We start from the raw sequence: 7,487 nt of genomic DNA on the forward strand, positions 1-7,487 counted from the left end.
TAATTTTTCGTCAGCTCCGAAACTTACGATATTGGTGTTCTGGTTAATGAATTTACGACAAAGACCTCCGTGCTGTTCATTGTCATTTTGTCGAACATTTTCAATACATCTACTGTTCTCTAACCATCCGGACATCGAGGAGCAAAACTCCTATCATTTCTATTTATGATATCTAATCCCTTTTTTCCAAAAAGAACGTGATCGTTTGTTTCATAAAGCAACTTGAAGCAAAAAGGTGTCAATGAGTCTACGGGAATTTCCGATTGCGGTTTCTGGTATTTTTTGATAAACCATGTAAACGGATGTCATTTGGTGTAGGCCTGTCAATATGAGAAATCCCAAATTACACGTGGGTAAGATTTAGCTTGACGAAGTCCATATTTTGTTTTGTGTTTGGAACTGAAGAGATCCTAAAGACAAAGAAAACATAATAAACGATGTCTTCGAGCCAAGACGTAATTTGTAACTGGCCCTCTTCATTTTACTTGTGACGTTGATCATTGAAACAAAGCACGGAGAGCGGAGGAATCGGGACGCATGTCATGCTAAAATGAAGAGAGGAAACAAAGAGAGAGGGAGAGAGAGAGAGAGAGAAGAAAAAAGGGATAACTATTAAGAAGAGTCTTGAAGGGAAGGGGGGGGGGGGGAGAAGACCTGAAAACCAAAATCCGAGTGATGTGACTAGTACTCGAACCTCGAACCTAATAAAGAAAAGGGACCGGGGTAAAAATGTGCAGTATTGAAAAAAGAGGTTTTGGCCGTGGAAGTACTTGATTTTGTTCTTCAGTTTTTTCATTGGGAAGTAATTAATGATGTCGCCTTCGAGTGTGTGAGTATATATACTTGACTTTTACATGCGTTAATCAATCTGATATGATTACGTAGGCCTACGTTTGAGACGACCATCAAATAACCATTCGAGAGACCTGCCTAGGATTCGAACCTCGAACCTCTCCTTCAAGCTTCCCCATGCAGCTTGGATTACAAGGTCATGCCTGAACTCCCCATTCTCCTTTGGGTCCCCTTCCACCCATATCACGCATACACTCTTAAAATAGTTATGGAAAATACCCAACTCTTAACCAACCCTGTGCAACATTGTCCACACAATTTTTGGTTAAAATCTGCCCAAATTGGGTAATAAAAGCGGATAATTTGGTGAAAAAACTGCACAGAATATATATTTTCTCTTTACCAACATGCACTACCCAACAAAGTGGACAGCATGTTGTTGCCCAACATTTGAAGTGTGTATGTAAATACACGCCACCGCCCCTGAAACCGGGGGGGGGGGGATATTATACTAAACTGAAAGTGTCCTATTTTCATTTGTTCATTCATAACTAAAGTGAAGCTATGAATCATTCAATCACGCTGTTCCTTATCATGAATATGTATTTCATTATCCTATAAAAGAAACCATTGTGGGGAAAATGCCATTAATCACGAGTGGGAGAAAATAAAATGAAGAATAGACAACCATTAAAATGTTTGCAATAAATCTTGATCCATGTTCAGTTAATGAGGATACGATTATTATGGGCAACATCTAGCGGAATGTGTACTAATTTTGAGGAAAAAAATAAAAGTAACATGACTATGCATGTATATTAAGCAAAAAACTAAACTAAATAAAAAAAAAACAACGTACATCTGTTATACTTTTTAGCAATTATTATTCTTTTTGTTTTTGTTATTTGTTGTTGTGTTTGCTCCTCCTATAATGCACAGAGGCATGTTTTTTTTATTATCCCATATTGCAATATATTTAGGCGAGACTGAATTGTCATGAACTACCCTACCTTGTGAAGGTCAAATTGGGTATAAATGAAATCCATCTGTCTCATACTTCTGGATCTAACCCCTTTTGCGAACAAACTAAAATTTATCCAATCCCTTTTGAATAAAAAGGTGATTTTATTTCTCGCCATTTTTATTCACGTTTTAATGGAAATTTCAACTTTTCTTTGAAATCATCAGAGCGACTAAAAATGTATAAATTGAGACCCTTCCCCCAAAAAATAATTATGATAAAACGGATCTAGCCCCTTTTGCAAATGAGCTCTTAAGAAGGGTTCGTTTGCAAAAGGGGTTAGATCGACTTGAGGCCGTTCAAGAAAATCCTTTAGTATTCTCCCATATTGCAATATTCTTTTGCGAAACTTTATTTCCATTTTACCATACCATGTAAACATATAATTGGGTATAAAAGAAATCTGCCTGTATTCACATTCTAAAACAGAATTTTCCCCAATAAATACTTTGTGGATCTAGCCCCTTTTGCAAACAAGGTGAAATGGATCTAAACCCTTTATAAAGGTAATTTTTTTTCTTTGCCATTTTGTTCACTTTTTTTAAAAAAAGAATTTCGACTTTCTTTGGGTTATCATCTTGTTGAGCTACTAAAATCTATACATTGAGGCCAAAAGTAAAGCAAATTCGATGAAAAATGGATCAAACTCCTTTTGCAATTGAGCTCTTCAAATGTTGAGGTGCTCTGATACGTTTAATCACTAGATGGACAGATATATATTGATATTATAAACTCCTTAAAAAAAGTTTGGAAATCTGCCCTTGATCGAGATAATCCCTCCTCGGTTTTAGTGAGTATCAATGTGTAATTGGTTTTAATGAACAGAACATTTAATTTTCTTTAAAATGATATCCTAGATGATATTATTATGGTTATCATGGAGGCGCAGTGCCTTGAAATGTGGACCAAGGTCAAAATTCAAAAGTTGCAAAATGACACAAGTCACTGTTCTTTTTTCATTGGAGATGGGTGAGTTTCTCACAGATTTCCAAACTTCTTTGAGGGGTTTAGTATTCTCTCATTATACTGCGATACGTTGATATACTTCAGTTACACTTTAATTATTTGGCAAGTAGGCTTATCTCTGAGTTTATTGATATATTTGTTTACATGAGCGGTCTAATTGCATTTACAATGTTTGAGATCAATGATAATAAATTATTTGGATCTCTAAGCATTAGGAGTTATATATCAACTAACCAGATAACGTTTGTTGTGAACCGTTACGCCTCCAGCAGAGATCAAGGATTGTTTTGTTACAAATAATGTAGGTCTAGGCTAGGTTTTGGCCTTGGTGACTCACATGAAGTCCCGTCAGAAAACATTAAGGCCCATGGACTTCTGTCTACGTCTCAGTTTATCAACCTAATCAATAAGAAATGGATAGACAGTGTAGTAGAATTTTGCCTTCTAACAAAAGCGGATCCATGGGGGAGGGGGGGAGGGGGCAGAGTCGCCCCCCCCCCTTTGAGAGGCACAATTAAAATTTGTAATGTATAAAATGCCGTTAAAACAGAAGTGTGCCCCCCCCCCCTTCGAAACGAAGTTCTATTTTTTTGCTGGTCATCATTTTTTTTTCTTGGACGAAATGCCCTTAATTTTGGGTTAAAAACCTCACTCATTTGACAGTCTTTATAAATAAGTATGTTTTCAACGTGGGTTTTAAGTTTGGTGTAGAAGAAGAGTTCTTCACATAATGGTGGGGCGGTATTTCAAAGTGAAGTTGCAGCATTGGGGCAAAGGATTGTTCTCAATAAAACTTGGTCTGAACACAAGGACAATTCAAAAGATCCTTCAGAGCGGATCTAAGATTGCGAGATGATGAGGCCCCGTCACACCCAACCGAACTGCCTGGAATATGCCTTTGCCATTCATAGTTGGCAAAAGGCTTCTCCTAAGAAATCGACTGTATTAATCATATTTCGGGTTCGTACACCTTCTGAACTATCAGCTGCGATTATTCAAATTCTTGCGGATTTTTGGAATATGTTTGAAAATTGCCGACGAATTGAGAAATCGTTGGTCATCCGTTTGAGTTCGCATCTCTTATTCAGCCTGCAGTAATCGTTCGTTTATCGTTCGTGTGTTATTGTCGCGCGTGGTCCCTCATCACGCTTTTGCCAAAGTGGACCGATCTCGAAAGAACCCTTGACGAAGCAGCACGAATAAAAACGCCCGAATCGGCTGATATATTCCCTCGTCTTCGTTTCTAATCCCAAGCCATATGTATCTAACCATTGCTCACTGTTCGTTCGTCTTATTGGGTAGTCCTTTGCCAGGACTGTTCTACTTTTCAGTTACGTTGTTGATCAATAATACAATCTTCGACCTAAATACGCCCGAAGTGAAAACAGCCGCACGATTTCCTACCATCGAAGGGCGTGAAAGAGGGAATAGCGCGATCACTGGGGAAGGCATGCAGGGGATGGAAAATAAAGCAAATGGAGAGAAATAACAAGTACACCGACGTCTAGAAAAATATTGGGTTATATCACCCCTTCGCTTGCAAAATCGATATCCTTCGCATGTTATATTTACCCGTCGCTTACCGTTCGTTGATAAAATTTGACAAGAGTTATTGATCGCATGATATGACGGAAATTTTATTTGAATTCGTTGAATTTGCGTGCATTTCGTGCATTTTTCCCATTCGTCACCCTAATTCTTCCGCCTAAATTCGGTCAGGTGTGAGGAGCTGTTAATTGATAATCACAATAAGATATTTTCTATATGGATCTAAGTGTTTCCACAGCTCCAAAATAAATTTCTCGAAATTGGATTCAAAATTTCCTGGAATTCATAAATATTTCCTAGAATTTTCAAGTTTAATTTTTAACGAAAATCGGTCAATAATACAACGAGTGTAAATATGTTCCAGGTGGCAAAAATCAGGGAATTTAGCATTTTTTTGTCCCCGCCCTATTTAAAAATATGAACAACAGTACGAAATGCGAGCACGGAGCGCGAGCGAAAAATTTTGAGCTGCGTATGGAGGTTAAAATCATGTAAATATAACATGAATATTAATAGTTGTTATATATCTAATTGTTGTTTCATTGCAATTTTCGGATTTCCCGGAATTTCCTGGAATTTTTTCATTTCCCGGAAATTACCTGGAAAACGTCTGGATTTCCCGGAATTCGGGTAATTTCCTTCAAAGTGGAAACACTGATGGATCTACACGTATACCTTCATATAACCCAACAGTGAATGCAATGACAATGTACAGGCCCCTATTCTCCTTGTAATATAAAGGTGTAGTTATTCAAATTTTGTATCCATGTCAGCATACCAGAACTACCCCAACATAATTACCAAAATAAACATGTGATTGAATGAGGTAACAATAAAAGAAATGAGTTCATAAAAGTTTAGTGCTTTTGCATGCTGACCTTTTTATCAAAATCTTCCTAGGGCTATGGCCTAATTGTATGAGAAGGAAGAAGGAAGAGATCGATGAATTTTAATAGAAAGATAGACAGAATGAAAGAGAGAATTATGGCATGGCTTCTAAAAAAGGATGGAGGGGGGGGGCTAGGATAAAATGGGAGCACCCCCTCCCCCTCCTTAGTTGAGCACTATACGCCTCGAGTTAAACTTACTTTTTTTTCTAAATCAGCCTTCTTGAAGTTACCACTCTTCTATTCAGTCAAGTTCTCAAAGTTCTGTCTCCTCTCTACCCCTTTCCAAAGAATAATTTTAACATGAACACAATTTATAAAGGTCTTTCTAACATTAAGTAGGTGATACCCGATGGACATACCAATGACGAATCAGAACACGACGAGGCCTAGACTCTATACATTGACCAGTCTACATAGATTCCTGGGCTTGCATACTCATACCTAACCTACTAACGTTATCTGATATAGCCTTGCTTAGCCATTAAATCCATTTTTTGCACCTCTTGATGACTGTGAGAGATTGTTGGCTACTGAAGAGTTTTAAGGCAGGTATTCCATTGAAAGGATTCCTCTATAGGTGTCACGAGCGTGAAACATTCCCCACAGACTTGTGTGTCAAAATGGCACCAACAAATCTTTAAAAATAAACATGAAATTAGAGGGTCGAATAATTACTACCATTGGATAGGTTATAAATCTGACATTCAATTTCTGACCAGAAAAAGGTTTCGTAGCCAGCTCATTAAAAATATATAAATCGCCATTTATGAAGATGACTTGGATCAAATTCATCAACTGAAACAATAAAATATCCCTAATTTCTTCCGCCAGTCAAGACATAGTTCCAACGTCATTGATATATCTTCCCACTTTGGGCAAAGGAAGTTCGGAAGTAACCATTTCTAGAATGCGAGTTAAATTTTCAATCATATTCATACACTTTTGTCAATCAGCAATATCAAATTGAAAAAAAATCCAATTGGTTGGGTGGGACGAATATCTTTTGCCTTCCTTGTCGCAATTAGGATCATGGCACCAGAAACATTAAATATTGATTAGCGCCCTCTAAGGTGTGTCTGTATTCTGGTGGCGATGGTGATACCGTTGAGGGTGCCAGAGGTGGTTTATTTTTATATTAAATTGCGGATTAACCATCGCTGGACAATGTAATTTCGTGCAATTATGGATGAAAGTACGTAAAAAACGTGGATAAGTACAAGTAAAGTGCTCACTTGCAAATCAAATTTGATTTGTATGCCTTAATATATAGATTTTTACTAGCTCTATAAGGTGATACCAAAGAAAAGTTGAAATTCCTATTAAAAAGTGAATAAAATGGCAAAAATTTTCAAAAGGGTTTAGGATCATTTCAGTTTAAAAGGGGTTAGGTCCACTCAATTTTTTTTGGAAAAGAATATCTTAAAAATATGAAGACAGGTAGATTTCTCTTATACCCCACAAAAACATTTATTTGCCACAAAATTAGTGTCATATGAAAAAATAAACTTTCTACAAGTTCATACTATTCATGGGTGATGAAAAGGTAATTCAGCTGAGAATTTAGTAGGAAAAGTGCAATTTTGATATTTTTTCAAAAAAATTTTACGAAATACATGATTTACCATAAATCTAAAGAAAATATTGAGATTGCCTCGAAAATTTCTAAAAAATCTATTTTAGTATACAATTATTAAGTGGACGAAATTTAAAATCGATAACCCTATAATGTCTCAAACTTGAAAGGTCAGATAGTTAATACTGCCTGATGATGTGAGAGCAATTAGACAGCTTAATGCTGCCAATTATCTGACTGATTCATGTTAATAGTCGTTCGATTGCGATCCTGAAAGTTGAACATGTTTGAGTTTTAGCAGTGCGCTATAAAAGTAGTCCCAGACTCTTTGGATGATTGAAAAAGGAAAGTGCCAATTTTATAAAGATAATGGACAAGTATTATCTTAAGTTGGTCTAAACATGATTTTTTAAATACTAAAATTGATTTTGAATAAAGGGAATTAGAAAGCTTTCAAACTGCAATGTTTAGAGCCTGGAATTGATTGCCTCGATGGATTTTACTTTGATTGCAACCTCAACCTGCCCCCCCCCCCCCTCTCACCATACCATATACCACAAGCACATGCTGACTCTGTGGCGATTTTTTCTTCTTTCTTATGTAAGCCTACTACACTCTAAAAAATGACGTGCTAATTAAGCTCTTAAAGAGCGTGTATATTGACTGCACTTCGGAGTGCTAATTTGTCTAGTTCAAA

This window comes from Lytechinus variegatus, chromosome 9, assembly GCF_018143015.1.
Source record: "Lytechinus variegatus isolate NC3 chromosome 9, Lvar_3.0, whole genome shotgun sequence".
NCBI classification, from domain to species: Eukaryota; Metazoa; Echinodermata; class Echinoidea; order Temnopleuroida; family Toxopneustidae; genus Lytechinus; species Lytechinus variegatus.